The 12,103-nt window shown below is 38.5% G+C and overlaps 1 protein-coding gene across 5 annotated transcripts in view; it reads right to left on the reverse strand.

The window, feature by feature from the left end:
- Nucleotides 1-5,407, reverse strand: part of GPR174 (G protein-coupled receptor 174) — a 39,109-nt gene extending 33,702 nt beyond the window's left edge. For all 5 annotated transcript variants that reach the window (XM_043897042.1, XM_043897037.1, XM_043897039.1 and 2 more), the window contains exon 1: nucleotides 4,964-5,407. The gene's annotated coding sequence lies outside the window, so the exon portion shown is untranslated. The remainder of the gene's footprint in view (nucleotides 1-4,963) is intronic.
- Between the last annotated feature and the right edge of the window lie 6,696 nt (nucleotides 5,408-12,103).

Below are 12,103 nucleotides of genomic sequence, written 5' to 3' on the forward strand. Positions count from 1 at the left end.
ATAAGAAAAAAATCAGATGCCAATCAAAATTCGATCAAACAAGATAGAAACAGATGTTATTAATATTATTATTATGGAAATATGGAGAAAATGACAAATATATCTTTAGAATATTAAGTTAGTAAAATTCTTGTTTATACAAATTAATAAGGAGCAGGATAATATAGATTTAAAAATCCCCTCTGCACATCCTTACCACCCAAGAAAAAAAATAGAAATAATAATTTCTAAATTATTTTTATACTTACAAATTTAACTAACCAAGTATATTGGACAAAAACAGTAAGAGAACAACAACATTGTGTCTGCTAAAGAAAAGTTTGTTTATTGGACCCAAGTTATGCTCTTCCTTTATCAACATTAACTGAATTATTTGGATAATTATTTAACTTTCCACTGTGAGAGGCATGTATAAGCATCAAGATACCTAACTTTGTCATATCATTGTGTTTAAAGATAACACCAGTTTTTTTGTTTCAGATTCTTTACAAGAATGCCTAGTAAATATCCTTGATTCACTAATATCACAATATATTAGTGTCAAGTTGCCAAGAATGTTCATTAGTTTCAACAACTTCATTTTCCAAGAAGAAAAGAGAGAAAGAGATTTTCAACTCGTTATAGTAAATTTAGAACACAAATTGTTTCTGTAGTTTGGAGCCACTGTCTTACTCACCTTTATAATCAAGATGGTTTAATTATATCCATTGATGTGACCTTAATTACAAATATCAAGAAAACATGTCCTTTTGCAGTTTTGAAATTGAATTTTTTTTAAAAAATGAAACAAATTGGATAAGTAATAAATCAGTCCATATTGTGCATGTCATTCGTTTTCCAGCATAACATTGGGCAGACACTTCAAAGTAGAGTAGCCACTCAGAATAACAAATTTTTAAAAATCCAATACATAGGTCACTTTGTGTCATTTAAAAAAGATTTAATACTCCAAATAGTAAATCAAAACCACTACTGTTATCCTATAAATAACTTGGAAGAATTATTTTATAATATAAAACATATCATTAGCTTTTAAGAAATATCTGGTACCATCTTGTTAGCTTATGAGAAATACATGAATCTGATCTGCCAAGAAAAGCTGAAAGGAATTTTTGCTAAATAATTATAAATATAACAATATTAAAACATTTCTTCTACTGCTAATAATATGGACAAAATCTTGTCATTGTTGCCTATAAATAGTATTTATTGTAATGAGTAAAAGCTCTTGGAAGAAACAAATATATTGTCAATTAAGGAAGGAATTTAGGGACTTTTGACTTGGTGGCAGATATTTGCATACATTTTAGGTACCTAATAAAACAGTAATCATGCTGTCTGAGATACAACTGAGCCTGAATGGGCAGCCTTAGTTTATGCTCTGAATATAAGTCCTGCTTCTAGGTGACATATACTGATCATGGCCAATGATTTAAACTTTGGTTTCCTTACTAGGTAATCAGTTAGTGAAGTTCTTGAAAGTGAAATGTTGGCTGTTCAGTCCTGTCCAGCTCTTTGCTACCTCATGGACTGTAGCCTGTCAGGCTCCTCTGTCCATGGAGTACTCCAGGCAAGAATACTGGAGTGGGTTGTCATGCCTACCGTCAAGGGATCTTCCTGACCCAGGGATCAAACCAGGGTCTCCTGCATTGCAGGCAGATTCTTTACCATCTGAGTCACCAAGGTGCATACCCAAATCTCCAGAGTCTATACAGATGATTTTAGTTAAGATTATGCACGTCTGATTATTTCTCAAGAAGTTTATCTGCATCTAGCTAATGCCGCTGTTGCTGTAAATAAAGTAATGTCTGTGAAGTACACTTTCTACTCCTAATCATCTTTCAATGACTATACCAAGAGAGCCCACTTTAATATTCAAATCTCAGATTATCACCCTCTTATACAATAAACATTAGTTATAGCCAAGCCATTAACAATTGCGTCCTCTTTGGGATTCACATACTAACAATTGTTATAATATTTAGCTTCCTCACACTTTATCCTAAGCCCCATATACCTGTTTTTGCCTGGCGGATACCCTGTAATCTTGATTTTCTTCTCAGATTTGGAATCTCCTAGACCTTGGGGCTTCCTTAGTACTCTCTCATGCCTTTAGCTTGGCCAAATTTATGCCCTGGCACTCAATATAGCACAAAAGCATTCAGTCCATGGCCAGGTCTGTGGCAGTGTTATATCACGGCACTTAGGGTATATCAATTTGCATTTTGAATTTTTTTTTTTCACTTAGCACAGTAGGAAACAGTGGTAAACCCCAGCAAATTAAGGTTTGCTACATTATCAGGGCCCTTGGGAGAAGCCTCAATTGTGACCCCAGTATTGAGAGTCCATGAGTGATTTCAAAGTGACATCTTTTTAACATCTGTCAATGAAAAATGAATGTGTCTGTTAATCTTCAAGCCTTGATAGGCAGTAAAATGAAATGAGCACTGGACAAAGTGTCACAAGACCTAGAATCCAGCATTTTCTGTTACAAACTCACAGTGATACTTAACCCATTCACTTCAACTATTCGGGCCTCAGCTTTTCCAATTGTAAAATGCAAACTGACAATCTATGTCACTTCTCAAAGCATAAAGCAGTCTTGATGTTCAGCACTGATCCTGTGAATGACAAGATTCAAGTATGCCTCTAATAATTTCATATTCTCTGACTAGGGTTCTGGTGATTTATTCTTGGGACCTATGGCATAAGAGGAGGCCTTTGGAGATGTCACTTTAATGAGCAAGGGAAATAAGACTGTCTATGGTCACTCTTCCAGGATTAAGTAAAGGGTCAGAAGAAGAATTTAAATTCTCTTCTCAGTTTTAGGCATCTGATTGGTGCCAAAAAGTGTCTATCAGAGAAAGACAAAAAGCATGCTTGTTTCTCCTTTTAATTTCAGCTATCTAGTGCAAGGAGATCAAACTAGTTAATCCTAAAGGAAATCAGTCCTGAATATTCGTTGGAAGGACTGATGCTGAAGCTGAAGCTCCAATACTTTGGCCACCTGATACGAGGAACTGACTCATTAGTAAAGACCCTGATGCTTGAAAAGATTGAAGGAAGGAGGAGAAGGGGACGACAAAGGATGAGATGGTTGGATGGTATCACCAACTCAATGGGCATGCATTTGAGCAAGCTCCGAAAGTTGGTGATGGACAGGGGAGCCTGGGATGCTGCAGTCCATGGGGTTGCCAAGAGTTGGACACAACTAAGCAACTGAACTGAACTGAACCTAGTATTAAGGGGGATAATTGAGCTCATTCATTCCTAAGAATCCCTAGGTGGAAATTCAGTGAACTTTTTGGAAGAATTGATGACCCTCATGTGTTTATTCACCTTTACAGTATTCTGTACTATATTATGCTGGCCCCAACAGAATAGATACACTAGATGGTTCCTGTCTCACAGAAATGTTACTGTAAACATTAGCAAGTCAGAGTAGTATTACATGTGTTCACAAGTGCAAAGAAAATTTTTGTAATTAAAAAATTTTCTCCCTCTGGCACAGACTTCTTGGAGGATGGCATTTATGTATTCCAAATATTCACTAGTATAGAATCTTTCCCTGGGCTAAAAAACTTAAATCCCATCTATAAGATTGGTGTTTTTGCCACCATATCTGAGATTTACAGCAGCTAAAACATTCAGAAATATATACCCTTTGCTGAATGACACAAACCTTTCTAACAAATACATGTAGCTTTGCTAGTTGAATAAAATTTTAACTTGTTTCTTCCTTGGAAATATTATAGCATTATAATATGAAGTGCTTGCATACCACTGTCAACAGCAGAGAAGGGAGAAGGAAAATCATTTGGAATTTAATCTTGGGTCTTGTTGCACCATAAAAATCTATCATTTCCTTTCTTTTAATCTTGGGATGCAGTTTCTAGTGGTTACATGCTATTGATAGGCTCATCACTTAAAATTTGAGTGTGAGTGTGTTAGTTGCTCAGTCGTGTCCAACTCTTTGTGACCCAATGGATTGGGGCCCGCCAGGCTCCTCCATCCGTGGGATTTTCCAGGCAAGAATACTGGTTTGGGTTGCTCTTCCCTTCTCCAAGGGATCTTCCCAACCCAGGGACTTTGAAATTTTGAAGGTAACTTCATTAATATTTTCTCTTTGAGCACAAAAGAAAGACAACATGCAAACCAGAAAACAATTTCAGTTACATTTTGTCAAAATATGTTGTCAATTTTAAATGTATAACAATGTGAATTTAATTCAAAATTATTTTATCCGTTGTTGACTTTATAAATATACCAATTATTTATTCTGATAGACACAGCTTATCTATGAGCAACTGTGTCTGTTATCTTTCTTATTTCCGCTCTCATTAGAAACATGTTTTTTTCTTACTGAAATGTCTTGTTTGAGAGATAATTCTCTATAGCCAACAGTTATTATAATTTAAATGATAATTTAGAGTGAAAATATGTAACTTATACAAGCTAATAGGAACACACATTCATGTTGGTAAGGGTCCTCTTGTTTTCTTAATTATAGCTCATTTTGAAAATGACACAGATTTAATATTTTGGCAGATAAAAATATCATTCCCAAAGAGTTATAGCAAAGAGTAGATAAAAACAGTCCTGTGCATTCATATAAGCAACTCTACTTAATACAGAGTTGATTAAATCATGAATGTTCATAAGGCTATTTTTATTCAATATCAACTGATGGAAACACGTTATGAAAAACCTCTCTATGGCAAACTTATATTTCTCCAAGTTCAAAGATTCTTCCTCCCTCCCACCTCAGGTAGTCAACTGTACAATTATTTTTGTTGTGCAAATACCAAGGAAATGACATGCAAGGATGGTCCAGGTTTACTACATCCATGCCACCCTTAAATCTGACAGTTTACCCAGAATCTGGTGTGAAGAGATCAGTTGAAGACATCAAAGATGAAAGGCACAGATAACAGCTAATATGCACTTAAAAACTGGAGCTTACCGTTTCAACTTCTTTCTGTTTTCTCCAGAGATATCCAAATAATTCATGTGAGAGCCACTCCAACACAGATGCTACTGATCTGTGCATCAATTTAAGCTCTTTGTTCTGAAAAAAACTAAATCCAATCTCTCTTCACTACAAATCCCCACCAAAAAAAGAAGAAAGAAAGACACAAGAGAAAGAAAGGAGGGAAAGTGGTTGGAAGGAAAGAGTAAAAAGAAAACAAAATAAAAGAAAGCCAAAAGAAAAATGAAAAAAGCAAGAGAAAAAAGAAAAATAATTATCTGCATTGCCTAACCACTATCATATTGAAAAACATGATAGTGAGATGTCAGAGTGAAATATGCAAGCCACTCTGAACACCGAACATTTCCGTTTTCCACGGGCAGCTTGAACTAACAGTTGTACATGTTCTCTCTCTCTCTCTCTCTCTCCCTCTGATTAATGATGCAAGGCTAACACTATGGGCTGCACATACAGTCTGCAAAGCTTCACACTTAACAAATAAATTCTCATTTCTATTTATAGGACCACAGTACATTGGCTTTCAGTCTTGTGGTTGCACTCAGCTTTGAGTGTGTGGTAATACACAGCCTATATGTGAATGCAGCCTCTTTCTGAAACTAGGTTTCCTTTGGTCTCATGCAAAGATAGTGGATCACTGTAATCTTTACTGTTATCTTTTCTCACAGACCCTCAATACTGTGTTCAAGTACCAAAATGGACAGCCCTGTCTAAGGATGTCCCTTCAGTTCACTTCAGTTGCTCAGTCGTGTCTGACTCTTTGCGACCCCATGAACTGCACCGCACCAGGCCTCCCTGTACATAACCAACTCCCAGAGTCCACCCAAACTCATGTCCATTGTGTCGGTGATTCCATCCAACCATCTCATCCTCTGTCATCCCCTTTTCCTCCTGCCCTCAATGTTTCCCAGGATCAGGGTCTTTTTAAATGAATCAGCTCTCCTCATCAGGTGGCCAATGTATTGGGATTTCAGGTTCAACATCAGTCCCTCCAATGAACACACAGGATTGATCTCCTTTAGGATGGACTGGTTGGATCCCCTTGCAGTCCAAGGGACTCTCAATAGCCTTCTCCAACACCACAGTTCAAAAGCATCAAATCTTCTGCACTCAGCTTTCCTTATAGTCCAACTCTCACATCCATACATGACCACTGGAAAAACCATAGCCTTGAATAGACGGACCTTCGTTGGCAAAATAATGTCTCTGATTCTTACTATGCTATCTAGGTTGGTCATAATTTCCTTCCAAGGAGCAAGCGTCTTTTAATTTCAAGGCTGCAATCACCATCCACAGTGATTTTGGAGGCCAGAAAAATAAAGTCAGCCACTATTTCCCCATCTATTTGCCATGAAGTGATGGGACCAGATGCCATGATCTTAGTTTTCTGAATGTTGAGTTTTAAGCCAACTTTTTCACTCTCTTTCACTTTCATCAAGAGGCTCTTTAGTTCTTCTTCACTTTCTGCCATAAGGGTGGTGTCATTTGCATACCTGAGATTATTGATATTTCTCCCGGCAATTGATTCCAGCTTGTGCTTGATTCCAGCCCAGGGTTTCTCATGATGTACTCTGCATATAAGTTAAATAAGCAGGGTGACAATATATTCCTTGACATACTCCTTTTCCTATTTGGAAACAGTCTGTTGTTCCATGCCCAGTTCTAACTGTTGCTTCCTGACCTATATACAGGTTTCTCAAGAGGCAGGGTTAGGGTTAGTACTTGGATGCAATCTCAAAGACAACAGAATGATCTCTGTTCGTTTCCAAGGCAAACCATTCACTATCAGGGTATTGCCCTGACCAGTAATGCTGAAGAAGCAGAAGTTGAACTGTTCTATGAAGATCTACAAGACCTGCTAGAACTAACATCCAAAAAAGATGTCCTTTTCATTATAGGGGACTGTAATGCAAAAGTAAGAAGTCAAGAAACACCTGGAGTAACAGGCAAATTTGGTCTTGGAGTACAGAATGAAGCAGGGCAAAGGCTAACAGAGTTCTGCCAAGAGAATGCACTAGTAATAGCAAACACCCTCTTCCAACAACATAAGAGAAGATTCTACACATGGAAATCACCAGATGGTCAACACTGAAATCAGATTGATTATATCCTTTGCAGCCAAAGATGGAGAAGCTCTATACAGTTAGCAAAAATAAGACTGGGAGCAGACTGTAGCTCAGACCATGAATTCCTTATTGCCAAATTCAGACTTAAATTGAAGAAAGTGGAGAAAACCACTAGACCATTCAGGTATGACCTAAATCAAATCCCTTATGACTATACAGTGCAAGTGAGAAATAGATTTAAGGAACTAGATCTGATAGACAGAGTGCCTGATGAACTATGGACGGAGGTTCGTGACATTGTACAGGAGACAGGGAACAAGACCATCCCCAAGAAAAAGAAATGCAAAAAGCAAAATTGCTGTCTGAGGAGGCCTTACAAATAGCTGTGAAAAGAAGAGAAGGAAAAAGCAAAGGAGAAAGGGAAAGATTTACACATTTGAATGCAGCGTTCCAGAGAATAGCAAGGAGAGATAATAAAGCCTTCCTCAGCAATCAATGCAAAGAAATAGAGGAAAACAATAGAATTGGAAAGACTAGAGATCCCTTTCAAGAGGATGTCCCTTAGGTAGCTCCAAATAGGAGAGGTCAAGCTACGGATGGCCTCTGTCTAGAGTATTCTTTTATGTTTAAATCTTCAAAGTCTTAACAATGAAATAAATATCCTACTCCTTAAGAGGTTTGGAGATACTTAACTGACCACATCCTGTCCACCCACTCCCCATTTCCCTCAGAACCCTTGTGACCAGGAAGTGTAGGTAAGCACTCATCTCCTCTCGGTTTAGGGAGGACTGAGTGAAAACAGGCTTGTTTCCTGTAGCCAATATTCATAGCCACAACCTCTTGAAGATGGAACCTTGGAGCCCCAGAGCTTAGTACCATACTGTATTAGGCACCTAATACTCTACTACTGGCCTTCCCCAGGGGCTCAGTGGTAAAGAATCTACCTGCCAATGAAGGAGACGCAGGAGATGTGGGTTTACCTCTGGGTTGGGAAGATCCCCTAGAGGAGGAAATGGCAACTCACTCCAGTATTCTTGCATGGAGAATCCCATGGACAGAAGAGCCTGTCAGGCTGCAGTTCATAGGGTTGCAAAGAATTGGACATGACTTAGTGAATGAACATACACACATACCCTACCATATTACCACCATCAGAACCACTGGAAGATGAACAAGAGACAGCTAAAAGCATTTCCCAAGACTTGATCTTTAGATCAGAGAGAGGGAATTTTTCATGTAGGCCATAGGAGAAAGAAGTATGTTGGTGCAGGTCCAGTCTCACACCAGGACATATCTGTGTGATATACTATATGGAGAACCTGTAGGGCTCTACTTTAAAATGCTTCCTTCACTAATGTCTGAAACACCAGCCTTTTGGAAGTAAGCATTTCTTCTTTTTAAAGTTGATTTTCCAATCCTGATGCTCACTTAGAAATAGACTTCCTTAAAAATCTTAGCGTAAATGAGTTAATTAGAATTGAAAAGACAGAAGTAGATGGTGGGAACAAGTCATAAAGGAAAACTGAAGAGATTCCAGGATGGGAAAACTAAGCTGCCAAAAATAGTCTTTAATGACTTTGCACTAGGATAGCTATGGTGAGAATAGTCCTGAGGTAGTTGGGGAAAAATAAGGTTGGGGGAGAAGAGTAAATTAATCTAAATTTGCCTGAAGTCAGGTATGCTGACAATAGACCAAAATATATTACCCCTGCTTTGTCTTTTTACTCTGTACTCCAAGGTCTGGCAGGATATGGGGGTAATGATTTGTTTGTTTATTTTAGGAAAAGTTCTTATTTGCTTTGGTTTTCTCTAGAGTTTATTACAATGCTCTTTCCCTCCCACACTCCATTCAGCAAATATTTATTTCAAAATTGCTAAATGAAGACTAGTGGATCAAATGCAGCTTGGGAGGAGGGAATGAGGGGGAAAGTGTGGGAAGGGAGTGGTAGCAAAGGGCAGGGTACCACTTTCAAACAAATATTTAGCATCTAGTTAGCCAGATAAGACATTATGCAATTGCCACAAATATGAAGCAACGTATATGTGATAAGGGTTTAATAATATCACATTTAAGGTTGCAAGATTTCACAGCAGAAGTCAAGTAATGACTGGAGTGAGAAGTGGAAATTCAGGATGGAACTCAGGAAAGCATTACAAGAGAAGGAGACAGTAGGCTGAGTATGCTAAGAATGGCAGGATTTCAATAAGTAAATAATCAGTTCAGTTCAGTCAATCAGTCATGTCCAACTCTTTGTGACCTCATGGACTGCAGCATGCCAGGCCTCCCTGTCCATCACCAACTTCTGGAGTTTACTCAAACTCATGTCCATTGAGTCGGTGATGCCATCCAACCATGTCATCCTCTGTCGTCCCCTTCTCCTCCTGCTTTCAATCTTTCCCAGCATCAGGGTCTTTTCAAATGAGTCAGCTCCTTGCATCAGGTGGCCAAGTTTGGAGTTTCAGCTTCAACATCAGTCCTTCCAGTGAACAACCAAGACTGATATCTTTTAGGATGGACTGGTTGGATCTCCTTGCAGTCCAAGGGACTCTCAAGAGTCTTCTCCAACACCACAGTTCAAAAGCATCAATTCTTCGATGCTCAGCTCTCTTTACAGTCCAACTCTCACATCCATACATGACTACTGGAAAAATCATAGACTTGACTAACGTCTCTGCTTTTTAATATGCTGTCTAGGTTGGGCATAACTTTCCTTCCAAGGAGTAAGTATTTAATTTCATGGCAGCAGTCACCATCTGCAGTGATTTTGGAGCCCACAAAAATTAAGTCAGCCACTCTTTCCACTGTTTCCCCATCTATTTCCCATGAAGTGATGGGACCAGATGCCATGATCTTAGTTTTCTGAATGTTGAGCTTTAATCCAACTTTTTCACTCTTCTATTTCACTTTCATCAAGAGGCTCTTTAGTTCTTCTTCACTTGCTGCCATAAGGGTGGTGTCATCTGCATATCTGAGGTTATCGATATTTCTCCTGGAAATCTTGATTCCAGCTTGTGCTTCATCCAGTCCAGCATTTCTTATGATGTACTCTGCATATAAGTAAAATAAGAAGGGTGAAGATATACAGCCTTGACACACTCTTTTCCCGATTTAGAATCATTCTGTTGTTTCACGTCCAGTTCTAACTGTTGCTTCTTGACTTGAATACAGATTTCTCATGAGACAGGTTAGGCGGTCTGGTATTCCCATCTCTTTAAGAATTTTCCATAGTTTGTTGTGATCCACATAGTCAAAAACTTTGGCATAGTCGATAAAAGAGAAGTAGGTGTTTTTTTCTGGAACTCTCTTGCTTTTTCCATGATCCAATGGATGTTGGCAATTTGATCTCTGGTTCCTCTGACTTTTCTGAATCCAGCTTGAATATCTGGAAGTTCATTGTTCCTGTACTGTTGAAGCCTGGCTTGGAGAATTTTCAGCATAACTTTGCTAGCGTGTGAGATGAGTGCAATTGTGCAGTAGCTTGAGCATTCTTTGGCATTGCTTTTCTTTGGGATTTGAAAGAAAACTGAGCTTTTCCAGTTCTGTGGCGACTGCTGGGGCCAAATTTGTTGGCCTATTGAGTGCAGCACTTTCACAGCATCATCTTTTAAGATTTGCAATACCTCAACTGGAATTCCATCACCTCCACTAGCTTTGTTTATAGTGATGCTTCCTAAGGCCCACTTGACTTCATATTCCAGGATGTCCGACTCTAGGTGAGTCATCACAGCATTGTGATTATCCGGGTCATGAACATTTTTTTTTGTATAGTACTTCTGTGCATTCTTGCCACCTCTTCTTAATATAGTCTGCTTCTGTTAGGTCCATACCATTTCTGTTTTTTATTGTCCACATCTTTGCATGAAATTTTCCCTTGGTATCTCTAATTTTCTTGAAGAGATATCTAGTCTTTCCCATTCTATTGTTTTCCTCTATTTCTTTGCACTGATCACTGAGGAAGACCTTCTTATCTCTCCTTGCTCTTCTTTGGAACTCTGCATTCAAATGGGTATATCTTTCCTTTTCTCCTTTGCCTTTCACTTCTCTTCTTTTCATAGCTATTTGTAAGGCCTCTTCTGGCAACCATTTTGGTTTTCTTTTTCTTGGGGGTGACCTTGATCACCGTTTCCTGTACAATGTCACAAACCTCCATCCATAGTTCTTCAGGCACTCTGTCTAACAGATCTAATCCCTTGAATCTATTTGCCACTTCCTCTGTATAATCGAAAGAGATTTGATTTAGGTCATAACTGAATGGTCTAGTGGTTTTCCCTACTTTCTTCAATTTAACTCTGAATTTGGCAATAAGGAATTCATGATCTGAGCCACGGTCAGCTCCTGGTCTTGTTTTTGCTGACTGTATAGAGCTTCTCCATCTTTGGCTGCAAAGAATATAACCAAGCTGATTTTGGTATTGACCATCTGGTGACGCCCATATGTAGAGTCTTCTCTTGTGTTGTTGGAAAGGGTGTTTGCTATGACCAGTGCATTCTCTTGTCAAAACCCTGTTAGCCTTTGCCCTGCTTCATTCTGTACTCCAAGGCCAAATTTTCCTGTTACTTCAGGTATGGAGGAGAAAATGTCAAACCACTCCAGTATTCTTGCCATTAGAACACCATGAACTGTATAAAACGGCAAAAAAAAAAAAAAAAAAAAAAAAAAAAGACACTGAAAGATGCGCCTCCCTGATAGGAAGGTGTCCAACAGTCTACTGGGGAAGAGTAGAAGACAATTACTAAAAGCTCCAGAAAGGATTAAGCAGCTGGGTCAAAGCAGAAAAAAATGCTCGGTTGTAGATGTGCCTGATAATAATAGTAAAATTCAATGCTGTAAGAACAGGATTCTTTAGGAACCTGGAATGTTAGGTTCATGAATCAAGGTAAATTGGACATAGTCAAGCAGGAGATAAGAGTAAACATCAACATCTTAGGAATCAGTGAACTAACATGGATGGGAATGGGTGATTTTAATTCAGATGACCATTATATCTACTATTGTGAGCAAGAATTCCTTAGAAGAAATGGAGGAGCCTTCATAATCAACAAACAAATC

Source organism: Cervus elaphus, chromosome X (genome assembly GCF_910594005.1).
Source record: "Cervus elaphus chromosome X, mCerEla1.1, whole genome shotgun sequence".
Lineage (NCBI taxonomy): Eukaryota > Metazoa > Chordata > Mammalia > Artiodactyla > Cervidae > Cervus > Cervus elaphus.